Source organism: Pempheris klunzingeri, chromosome 2 (assembly GCF_042242105.1).
Source record: "Pempheris klunzingeri isolate RE-2024b chromosome 2, fPemKlu1.hap1, whole genome shotgun sequence".
Lineage (NCBI taxonomy): Eukaryota > Metazoa > Chordata > Actinopteri > Acropomatiformes > Pempheridae > Pempheris > Pempheris klunzingeri.
Window position 1 is genome coordinate 21,738,028 of NC_092013.1, and position 13,358 is coordinate 21,751,385.

At 42.4% G+C, this 13,358-nt stretch overlaps 1 protein-coding gene across 1 annotated transcript in view; it reads right to left on the reverse strand.

Annotated features, from left to right (window-relative positions):
• Positions 1–13,358, reverse strand: part of LOC139218566 (plasma membrane calcium-transporting ATPase 1-like) — an 89,035-nt gene that overhangs the window by 75,038 nt on the left and 639 nt on the right. The gene's annotated exons all lie outside the window — the stretch shown is intronic.

A 13,358-nucleotide genomic window follows, 5' to 3' on the forward strand; every position in this document is an offset into this window, starting at 1 on the left:
CAGACACACAGAATTATACTGAGATTATACTGAGTTGAGACAGTGATGATATAATGAACCACTAACTGAGTCAGTTCACTTGCAGCTCTGTGTTTCAGTTCCAGCGGCCTGTTGGTACAAACCTCTCTGCTCTCTGATACACACCGTCTCTCCTGCAGCATCCCTCTCTTTATTCTCTCATCTTTATCAGTTGTTAACATGCTGCAGAGGCATGCCAAGTAAGCTGCCAGCATTAAACACACACACACACACACACACACACAGTCAACTGCAGAATCTGCACCAATGCTAGTCTACATTACACAGCAGCTCAGTCCTGGACCTGAGTCCATTTACTGCAGTTTGCTTAATATATAATATATGAAGTTGAACATTAAAGAACTTACAGACAGCGAGCGGTGGTGGACCCTGCCGCCACTGCTTCTAATGTAAACATGACAGCAGCCGTGTCAACAAGGTTAGCTGCCTTCTCTCTGCTCGTCACGTACGTCTTCGGCTTGACAAAGGTCTATCCAACCAGTCACGTGCAGGAGCTGATTTTACTGGCGTGTAAGACCTCTTGAACCCGGGCCAATTAGCAGTTTAAAATATTATTCTAATAAACTTGCTATATTAATTGTGTCATATAACCTTTTCCTCTTGTCTGCTCTATGCGCAAAGATTTGCTCTGTTGTCAGCCAATGAAAACGCAGATAACTGACGTCATCAGACACGGTATGAAACTGGATTTATAGTCGACGCTGTAGGTTTTGATTGAAAGGTCAGCATTGGATTTCACCCATCGATATCACCACAGCACTTAATGGACGCGTCACGTGTGATCAGCCTGTATCCTGCTTTCATTATATTCCTCGCAGTATCTACAGTTTTTTGTTAACTTTGTGATGTGAGCGCGGTCTGCTTTCTTTTATTCCTGAATGAGACTTCTCCATGCAATCACAGTACATCAGGATTATTTACATAGTTGTGAAAATGGCTTTGTTAGATGTCTATCGCTGAAAACCACATGCTAACTCAGCTTTTTGTCTACCTGTGTCGTGTCGTATTCACTGTAAACTCGTAGGAGGAAACACAAGAAGCCAATCACAGTTCTTATCGTAGCTACGTGGCACCTCCGCAGCCACCGTAGCCCCATCTTGGAGAAATATTTTTTAAATGTGGTACGTGAGCTATGGTGGCCGCGAGGACACACTCCAAAACTCAAAGTATAAAAGTAGATGTATGTAAGTAGAATCCAGCTTCAGCACCTTACTGTCTTTGTCTCGTCTTTGATATGTCAGAGTTGACTTTGGATTAATGTAAAATTTACAGACATTGATATCTGGTTATTTTACCTATAAACTGTGTCTCAATTGGATATCCACAAAATGTACTATACCATATAACATATCAAATGATGTATATAATATAAAATGAATCAATCACACTTATGAACACATTTTGAAAACACGAATAAACTGAAGGATTATTGGAGCTCATTGGCAGATCCATCTGTGGAGAGGGAATATCAGCTGATAAACCCCAGCAAACTGATGGCTATTGATCCTAATAACAACTGCTGACGCACATCGACAGTGTAACAACCCACAGAGCAGCAAATACACTCACATGCAACATTCCCACACACACACACACACACACACACACACACACACACCCATGTCTGTTGGTACACAGATACACACATATAGACACACACACACCTCAGCTCATCACATTCACAAGAAGCGTCAACACCTCTCTGCACCGACGGCTTCTTCAGGATTAAGACACACACAGACACACACACGTCACAGCAGCACCTTCAGGAGGTAAGAAGAGTTAAAGTTGGAGCACCGAGAGGGGAAATGAGCTAAAAGAGACACGAATTCCAGAAATCCTTCTTTAGGATTTCACATCATCCACATATGATGATGAATGAATGTGATAATAATTGAGATTTTATTCTGAGTTTATTTTGTTCTCAACTCGGATGCATGAAACCAGAACACGCCCTTATTATATCTGTAGGAATCACACGGCTGCATCACGGTTTTCTTAACATTTGGTTATTGAAGCTCAGTCGATGCTTCCTCTTCAAATCAAAAGCTTCTCTGGGCTTCATGTACATGTAAACTTCTCAGAGCCTGTCCAGTTTGTGCCAGGTGGGTGTGGTTTCCACTTTGAATGTGGCATACAAAACAGCACATGCTGCTTGTGTCGACCTGCATTGGTGTCAAAAAAAAAAAAAAAAAACACACACACACACACACGTGGGCCTGAAGGGTGATAAACAGCAGCCTGGGCTTGCTCTCGATCAATGTCCACATCTCTGATTTTTCCATGATTCAGAGAGGTCTGCTGTTGTGCTCATTGACAGCTGTTTCCTTGGCTGGAAAAACAACTGACCAATCAGAGTTCTGTGGGCAGGGGGTGTGGGTGAGCGGTTTGCAGCCATAAATAACAATTCAACAAATTGAAGGATTTCTTTGACTGACATGACTAATCAACAAAAAGAGTCAAAATAAGCCTCTCTCAGTCAGAGAAGGGTAGAAATATGTTTTTACTTAGTTCAGCCTCACTGAATCCAAACAAAAGGAACAACTGCACAATAAACTAAAGGTGCTGAATCATTGCAATTTACTTCCTGACCCACCTTAACTGTCTATTATTTTTAATAGTTTAATGCCTAAATAATTAGACTAAGACTGAATAACAATGCCATCTTACCAGACATTCAACCAACCAACCAACACCTTTCATTCATGTATCGTCATGCACAGGGTAATCCAACACGAGGAACAAGTGTAAATATGGTTGATCCTACTTTGATGCACTTACAGTGAAAATAAGAAGGAGTGTGAATGATAGGTCGGGACAATCGAAAGACATCACGCAAAGGGTTGAGTTCAGATGGGTTTAATTTCGTTCCAAATACGTGTGGATTTGTTAATCTGCTAATAAAAAAGATAATGTACAGAACTAGTAACTAAATGTTGCCCATGTAGATTACTAATGCTCATTCCCTAATGATTAAGATTAAACTTTTGGCCATGGTTCAGTTAAAAGTCTCTGTGATAGTAAAGTAAAACATCACCCTGCGACCACAAATGTGGACTGCATGTTTTTGCATCATTTACATTTCTGGACTATCTCTCAGTTAAACTTTTAGGCACATGATACCAATCTCTTCACAGCTTCATGGTTGTACATCTGGACCTCCAGTGTTTGGAGCCAACACATATTTAATCAGCATTTCTTATCTTCTCCTGCTCGTCTCATTTCCAGGTTGGAGCTACAGGTTGTCAGCATTAATTAAGCCACCAATGCAGACAAATGTGTCTGGCTTCTCAGCCAACAAAGGTGATTACAGGTGTAAATTGAATCTTTGGGTTTTAGTTATTTATAACATTAGTTGCTTGCAAATGGCAAAAGCTGAACCTAATTAGATTTGATAAGCAGATTTGATGAAAAGCCGCTGAACCCCAACCCTCGTCAAAACCCACCGACACCTCGAGTGTGGGTAGAGAGACGGGCTCCTTGATCCAGATCATCCTTTTTAAACGGTGTGGAGGAAAAAGCTGTTGTTGAATATGAATCCTGCTTCTCAAACCTTCCTGTCTGTCACACATATACGCACACAAGCTCCCACATTCCCACCCACTAAACACCTGTGAACCACACACACACACACACACACGCACACACACAGGCGTTATGTAAGTGTGTGTCAGGAGGACACTCTCAGATGGTTCAGTTACAGCTATCAATCCTGCTGACGCCTCCACGTCATCTGTGTGGATGTTTCCAAAAAAGCTGGTGCAGAGTGAACCCATGGCAACGAGGGGTCTCCATGTAAGAGTCACGTCTGATGAGGAAACATCCAACACCACGATGGGAGTCGGTTATCGTCTCCATGTGGACACATGAGATCCACTATTGTCATTTCTACCACTGAGCAGAGGAACAACGCTGGTGAACAATGTTCGTGTTTAAATCCTCATCCGTGTGTGTGTGTTTGCAGTCAGTGTGCTCTGGGGTTAGGTTGGTTTCACCAGTCAGCTAACTGCTGAGTGAGCCTGAAGCATCAGTATTGTTGCTATGGTTACCTGCACTTCAACATACATTGTACTCTGCACACTGAACAGGTCCTAAACTTGCATCTGTTGCACATTCTGGTAGTGCAAGGGCGATGGAGTGAAACAAAGAAAAAGCTGCCAGTTTAAATTCAAAGCGCCGCGAGAATTGGTTACAATATTGAAATATCAATACTACAATAAGACTCAACCTTTCAAACTAAGCTTTAGGAAAGAAACTGACCTGAAGCTGCAGTAAGATTGAAACTGTGTCCAATATCGGCCTGAATTTGTCAAAATGATTTGGCTCTGCCGACAGCTTGAGCACCTATTGAAAACGCCAGTTAAAGAGAAACTTACTCATTGGAGACCTCATCCAATCAATATGTAGGAAAAGGATCTAGGAACTAGATTTTCATAAAAATATACTCGTATGTTCCCGACAGTGACTCATGGAGTTGTTTTTGTGAATTTTACTTCTGCATGTTAAAAAAAAAGTCAAACCGGAAATGACGTAACATAAAGGAGAGCGAAACATTGACACAATAGAAATTAATGGATTTGAAGCTAATTTTGATACTGAGAAGGATGTGAATATTCATTGATATAACTATGACAGAGCCATATAATTATGAGCCTCTTAGGCGTCTAAGGGATCAGGAACAGACGAGGGTTGGAAGGAATAAGAGAAGTGGAGTGAGGAGACCCTGCAGAGAACTGGGCAGGCGCCTGGGTGAGTGATCAGCATTAGCTTATAGCTTATAGCTTATACACCTACATACACTACTCACAAAAAGTTAGGGATATTCGACTTTCAGGTGAAATATATGGAAAATGTAAAAAGTTAATGCTACAGTGATATTATATCATGAAAGTAGGGCATTTAAGTAGAAGCATGCAATGGTAATTTTATTCGTCTTAAACAATTTATTTGAAGAAAATCTAACAACAGTGGTAGGTATACCACAATAAAAAATTTTCAGTGTCTCAATAAATTGGGATGTGGCCAAAGGACGTCCACTCCTCTCCTTTCTGTGACTCTTCCAGTCTCTGTATCACTGTTACAACCTCCTGATGACACTCTGTGACCCTCTAAGCTCAGTGAACACCTCCGTCTGAGGACTTCCTGTTTGAAGCCTCCAGTGTTGAGGTGCTGCTGATCAATTGTTAGGTGTCGTCTTGGTCTCATGATGTCAGAATGTGAACAGCAGGATGAGGAGGACTGTTTAAATACCAATTCTAACTGAAGCAGGAAATTTATTGGTGGATTCATGGATCAAACTTGTTGTGAATGTTGCTGTTAAGCTTCTTGTTAGAGAACAGCAGCTGGTGCAAAAAGTACTGAGACACTGAACAGTTGGACATGTGCATTCAAAGGTTTAGAGAAGGTCACATTAAGTTCACCTGGAAAGTTTAGAATGCATTTTAGGTTCATCCTGAAATTTCACCTGAAAGCCGAATATCCCTAACTTTTTGTGAGTAGTGTATCTATGGGCTATAGCTAACACTAACTATCAGCTTGGCTCGTGTCTCGCAATGCGTGATGTAACTCCACACCTACATTACATTTTATGATGTTCTAGCGTTATAGCTGAAGGGGGCAGAAAGAGAGACAACGACAGAGAAAGGGGAGACAGGGAGAGAAGAGAGAGATCATTGCCTGACAACAATCACTGCATGCCACACGTTGCTTCTCATAACTAAAATCATTGTGCTGGCAAATTTGGAAGTTAGCAAAAGTTAGAAAACCAGACCTACGGTGCACAGTGCATGTTTTCACTGAAGCGAGTCTCTGATGGGTCCGTGACCACCGTCCGACAGGATAATCCTCCTGTCTAGAATGAGCAGCATAAATGAATTATGTGTTTTTCGTAATGATGAAGCAGTGAAGTCCCGTGTCTTCACCTGCACTAAACACACCCAGGCACAAAGCTAGCAGCTTTCTTTTTCCTGCTATAGGAAAACTGAGGACTCTATGCCCTGACAGGTCATAGTTTGTGCAACCTGCCCAGACACAATAATTTACCATGATGATATATGGTACAATGCAATTAAAACCTACTGAAAAAGCACCAACTCACTCACTATCTCCTACTACTGCACACTGAGCTGCAGCAGAGCCGAGGACAGTGACTCCGTTATGTTACGTCATATCACACGTTGAAGAAAAAAGAAAAAAAGAGCGTTTTTAGGATCTTTGTGGAAAAAAAACCACTTTCACCTCTGAATTTCTGCCCTTGTGTCTTGTAAACCATGAAATCCTGCATTACCCTTCAATATTGTCATTTTCAGACAAGCTTAAGTATAAATATCCAAAAGGAAAAAAAAAAATCACCCTGCAAGTTGCCCTTTAAAAGATCTGAAAAGACACCTGCCGCACGTTAATAAAAAAGTTAATTCACAAATAGATAAATAAATAAATCATTCCCATCATATTTCAGCAGTTCTCCCTTGCAGTGGGGTGAACTCTCTCCGCCAGCAAGGTTATAAAATAATGATAAAGGCCAACAGCTCTATTATAACCATAAACACTGAGGCTCTGCTGAGCGGAGAGCTTCCATATCATAAATGTAGGGCTGAGCCATTAATAATTAATGGTCTTACATAACAGAAAAAGTGTGAGCTGCTGGATCTGGTTCACAGGCAGGGATTCCGTCTGCAGAGGGGTTTCCACATTTCACTGAACTTTAAAAACATCCGTCCTCACCAGAATAACGGCCGATGTGTTCTTTGAGTCGTGACTTTGATCGGAGCCGTACTCTGGCTGCTACAGGGGGGCTCTGTCGGACTCTGGTCTGGTACACCCATCAGCTCCATTCTGATCAGACGAAAGAAGCCTCTAGCCTGGATTTACTCGCTCACAGGACTCTGTGGTTGTGTTGGACTGTGATTCTGTTACGCACACTAATATGTCAGGACAAGATACTATTACCCATAGTACAGACTAGGATAGACAGAATATATACCATGAGACTTTGTCAACTGGTCAGCTGTCAGAGATTTTGCAGATGACTGTTTATGCCAAGATATCCATCCCTTTAATGCCTGTGATTGTAACAGTCCAGATGATAATCTCGCATTTACTGGAATTTTGTATCGTCGTGTGAACTGCTTTGATTTAACAGGTAATTCACTCATCGTCCTACCTGGTATTGACCATTCCTGTCTGCTTATTTGTCTGTAAATTATTTCTAAACTGAGTTTCCATAAAATGTATTACATCACTGCATATATTGGTATAATTTGATTGAGCATTTGGGAAACTGTGATGGACATGTTGGCGGTGAGAGTTCTGTCAACAAGCTGCTTGTTTCGGCTCAAGTTGATATTATGCCATTAAATTATACATAAACGAGATAGAGGATTTTATCTGAATTTCACACCCCTCTATAGCGGCGATTCTGCAATATTATCTGAATATTGTCAATCAGAGTCATCAGTCATCTGTGTTACAGGTTGTCAGTTTAAATGAAATTCTGTAAACTTAAAAAAAAAAAAGAGGCAGAAACATAACAACTGAGCGAAAGAAGAAATGTTGAGAAGGAATGTTAGTGTTTAATATTAATATAAACTGAAAAGTTGCTCAAATCAGGTGCCACCATTTCCCTGTTCAAAGGGTTTTCTGGGGAGTTTTTCCTGATCTGAACCGAGGGCCTAAGGACAGAAGGTGGCGTACGCTGAGGAGACTGTAAAGCCCTCTGAGGAAAATTGTGATCTGTGATTTTGGCCTGCTTGAATAAAATTTGACTCGACGAGCTCCGTATGCTGCAAAGCATTTCTCATTCTTTCTGTATTTTGTGCGCCCTCAGAACTGTATGTAGTCCAAAAAAACAAGTATTTTCACAATTTCACAAATCTGTTATGAACCAAACTGTGTGTCTGTGTGTGTGTGTGTGTGTCCAAGCGCGAGCCTTTTTGACACAAACAGCATCATGACTATCATTGTTCAACAGTCGTAAACTGATAAAAGACTCAAGTCCCAGCAGTTCAGAGTTCAGCGGTGAGGGAGGAAACTGTCCCAGGTGGTTTGGACTCCATCTGGGGTCTGAAGGTCTGAATCACCGAGATCACAGGAACACACTTGTTTGTAGCCTCATTGTCAGAGTAGCAGCTGGGTCTGAGGTGTTGTGATGCTTCAGCCCCAATTCCACCAAAAAAACCACATATGCAGAAAAAACAAAGCTGCTCTAATGTCTAGAGATGCATCTGACGGCCGTGCATGGTTACATATGATCATATTTAGATTTCTCAATATGCACTTCCCACATTACAAAGCAAAGACCCACAAGCGTAACACATGAAGACACCTCTGTATCTTCATATCGGATCGACTTGAATGAGGTATAACCGCTTCATTATAGTTAATCTCTATCAAGTGTACCCATTTTATATCCTTCACCAACTGAAACTTCAACAATAAGATCAAGGCCTTTATATTCTGACCACTTCATTGGTATCTCCTACGTGGCATTATTGTCCATGGGTCTAACCTAAATAAAAAGAAAAGCAAACAGTGTATGCCGTGTATAATAATGCATTTCTTTGTTCCAGAGTAGTAATGTAGGAGGGTATGGAGGATACTGGATTTCCAGAGTTTCCTGAATACAGATGATGAACTGTGTCCTAATCTTGAAATGTACATACTCCTGTCTTACTGCCTAAACCAGCGGAGGAGTGGCTCATATTTACGCCTGCAGAGTGATGTTGTGGTGTACTTCAGGGCGTACCACACACAGCCACTGACATTTCAGAGACATTGTTTTTGGTTTAGAGGGCAGAATCACTGGATAAAAGACAAAGAACTTCTGTACGTAGACTGGGACCAGAATTCATTTATAGTACAATAAAAGGCCTTATGTAAATCACTCAAAATAAAAAAAACAGATTGATTTAAAACAGAGTGACAGCTTTTTTATGTAGCCGCCATTTTGAAACCAACACAACCACTCAGGGCGAAACCCATCAGCGAAGAGGAAACGCAGCGATCACTTTCTTCAAAAGACATCTGCCTCCGTCAACCACAATTCAGCAGCTTCACATCACATCATCGACAGTCCACGGTGGACGCCAGGTTAAAAGGGCTGACTGTCAACAACCAGTGAGACATACGACTTAACACTGGACGTGCACCCTCTGTCTGTCAGGAGGCCTTCTGGGAAGTGTAGGAAAACCACTACTTTATGATGAAACACTGATACAACTGAAATAGAATAGATAAAAAAAACGTAATTAAGGCTCAGTGGAGAGAGCAGCATGTTTATCCACACAGAAACGTTACAGAAACGTGTCCATCTGGTGATTATCAAACTAACTTCACCCAAGCGTTTCACCTGCAATTTGAATCATTCAAAGTCACATAAAGTCATCATAGACACTTGCAGCAATGGTGTTAGAAAACATAAAGATTTGCCGCTTTTCTCTGTTCGATATCATCAAAAACTCCACTCAGGATTTTTCCAAAGCATCACTTCGCATCACTGCTCAGCTGTTAGATCAGATATTGTTTATTGATCCCTCAGTGGGGAAAGTTTGCTGTTACAGCAGCTCAAGAGGACAGACAAAAGCACACAGTTAAAGAAATAGAAAATTAAATAACAATAATATAATATATACAGAGGAAAAACTTATATACACAAAGAAACAATTATATACACAATAATTACAAAACAACAACAGGGTGAGGTGGACTGGGATGTGAATTATTGCACAGTTTATGTAATAATAATAGTAATGTGGTGGCTTTAGTACTTTTTTGGGACTCTTCTAATTGTTTTATCAAAAAAAAAGGTGCTTATAAGAAGAAGAAGGAGCTAGTTAAGCTAAAACTCACCACACAGATCCTTCAGTAAAAGCACCTACAGCATGTGGAACAGGTAACAGAGGTGAAAGAGACACCTGGGATTAACAGAGAGACTTCTTCAGTCAAGAATCTGGCTGCCTGAATTCATCACGGTGACATTTTAAATCTACTTGTCTTGTTGCAGCTGAAGGAGTCTGAGCGTCCTGCGGGACGTTAAGAGGACCGACACACTGAGTCAGCACCCGTCCCTTCCTGTGGTCATCAGCAGCCGCCTCAGACACAAACAGAGCACTCGTCTGTCTGCAGGTGAACCCGACTGCATCTGCTCGGCTGGGAGGACACATATATTGTACCTTAGAGCTGCAAAGCTGCGTCATTTTCAGCCATTATTCATTAGGGTAATTTCAGCAGCATGTAATGAAGTGTTACTACTATGTGTTTGCTTTGGACCGGCAGCTGGCTCCGTCCACCGTCTATTATTTATACCTAATCATTATCCTGTGCAGGGTGTCGCAGGACTGAACCCAATCCCAGCTCACAGTGGGGTTCACCTGGACGGGTCTAGACACTCTGTCACTGTTGACATACATTCTCATATAAAAGACACCGCAAACAAATAAAGGAAGCTAAAGTCTTGATGGAAAATGCTCTGAGGGGGGTGGGACTACCTGAGGCAGACTACGTGGTTCACATGATAAACTGAGTACAACGCACATTTCCACAGTGCCGCTTCTATCAGTACAACAACAGTCACATCAGGCTCGCCACCTCTGCCTCTCTTTTTAACTGTTCTCATTCACTAATAAGTCTTATCATGCTATTTTTCTCAATCAACATTAAGCTACTACGAATGGAATTTAACACTTCCTGTAGATTTTTCACATTACAAGACAACCAATTAAGTGAAAGCTGAAAGACAAGAGTGGACAACACGCCCATCCAGCACAAACCAGCACTGTGCCAGTTTTGCTTTTTGGATGCACCCACTCATCACTTATTAAGAGGAATTTAGCTTCCTATGCTCTGCTGGGAGATTAAACCCAAATGCTGACAGAAAAAAAAAAAAGAAGCGTCCCATCAGGCTGCTGGATCAACCAATGAGTTGCTGGTCACGTAGGTCTGCACTAAACACTGAGATGTGTTTTCATTATCAATTCATTTGGTTACTATTTTCTCAATTAATTGAATAATCTTTAGTGTGCCAAAAAAAATGTCCATCACAGAGCCCAAGGTGGTCTTTCTGACCAACTACCCGAAACCCGAAACGGTTTCCGGTGATAGAAAACAGAGAAAAGCAGCTAGTCCGCACATCAGGAAAGCTGCAACCGGCAAATGTTTGGGATTTACTCTCGAAAAATGATTTCAACACCTTATCATTTCACATCTAGTTGTAGCAGATGTGACCACTTTGCCTTAAGCCAAGACCACCTCCACTAACTTCATTTAAATTCTTCATTTTATTAAGAATTAAAATGTTAATCTGTCAGGGAAAATGGTCTGAGGTGCCATTTCTCAGAGAAAATGCCATTAAAAGGTAGCGTAGCCATTGTTAAGGCCGTCATCCATTAACTAATAATAAGATAAATCAGGATCTGGCACCTCGGCTGAATCATTTCATGGGGGAAACCTGAACAGTCGTCTGACTGAACTGTCAATTTTAATGCATCGTCCTGTGAAGAAACCCACACATTCATCCTGCACATTGTCAATCACCAGAGGCAGCTTTATTATAACCCATCTATATTGTTCCTGATTAAGCTCTCAGGACTGAATACTTGTTAATTAAGAGAGTTTTTGATCCAGTGCACCTGTCAATGAGACTCTGTGGCGTGTCCAAATCAGACCAGCGCATCTCTAATTATCCGCTTTCTCCCTTAAATTTAAATGAGCTTGTCGGCAAATGACAGACTCACAGGTGGCGAATTCATCAGTGAAAAAAGGCACATTTTATCAAAACTAGTCATTTTCCCAATGGGGTTCAGTAAACAACACAGTCGCTGTGCCATCAGGATCACCTGAAATCCAGCCCCCTTCCCATGAAGCAGACAAGTTCTGCTTGAGCTGATTTTTATTTATTTTTTTTTTTTTTGCAAGGAGATTCTCCTCTTGGTGAATTTAGCAGCAGAGGAAAACAGAAGGAGCGATGCCCTCGTTTGGAGGTCACAAGCTGAGGAGGAGTCAAGCCAAGATGCGGGATCCCCCCTCCTTCCTAACGCAATAAGGCAGGACACACCCAGACAGAGAGGGGGGGAGGAGGAGGGGGGAGGAGGAGGGAGGGGAGTGAAATGAGAGGAGAGGAGGAAAGGGAGGCAGAGCAGCTCCTGGTGCTCATCCGCCCATCTTAGCAGATGACGTAAGGACGGTTCTTCTCGAGCTGAGCGCCCGTTAATTAAAATAAAACGAGCTCGCCGGTGATTTACTTCCCCGCCCTGGTCCGCTGCCGCCCGTCACCAGGACAGCCCGAAAAGCACAAGCGCTATTTACAATGCGGCTGCGAAATGTGGGCAAACCACTCCAACAAGCTGATCGAGCTCACCCTGAAGGCGCCGCATTGATGACAGCGGTGTGAGGATCCCACAGTGACACCAGAAACACGCACGTTTCACAGCCAAACAGCAGCAACAGCCGCAGCAACCAGTGTTCGCTGGGGGGGAGGAAAAAAAGCCTGTTTTTGGCCAACACACCAGAGGCCGTGTAATTTAGTGATGACAAAGGCTTCCTTTGGTTACTAAGGGGAAATGTCACTCGGAAAACAAAACATTGCAGGCAGAGACTATGAGCAAACTGTTTCCAGACACCCGGAGAGACCCGCAGGCGGGTCGACTAGTGCCTCGCAGCCTCTGCAACAGTCTATAACGTGCCGCTCCGTCGCCCGGGGAGACCCGTCACAACGGCGCCATTCAAAATCTGACTATTTGAATTATATTTCCCCTTCAGAGAGCAGACGTAAGATTTGATACAACTTACTTAACCTCTTTGGAATCACCGGAAACAGCTCTTCAATTCGGCATTCCTTCAGTACACATGCAAACATCGTATTTGACTAAAATGGCAACTTTACCAAGTGATACGCACTCACTGTCTCCTGGCTGGAAAACACACAGCGGCGGGCGACAGAAACTAGCGAGCACTGCGTACCAAGTCTAAAAGTTGATATTTTACCAAAACTGAGTGCTATTCGATCTGTTATAGGTGTCTTCGCTTCTAAGCGATGGTGCAGCGCCACAGTGTGCGTTTTAGCCGGCGTTTTGATTGGCCGACATGCGATGTAAGTTTGGCGTTTAACCTCCACATTTTTTTGAAAGGAGACCCAACAGGGTTTGGCTGCAGAGGAGAGGAGGACTGTCGGGTGGTTTGGCGAGAAGAAACGGGGAGAAAACGTCTCGCCTCGGAGTTAGAGAGACACTGTTGGCATTAATGTCGCGGAAAATACTGTAAAAAAAAAAAATCGAGGTTCGGTGTCCCTGAACGGGATAGTTGTGCGTTCACACCTGTGGAAAATC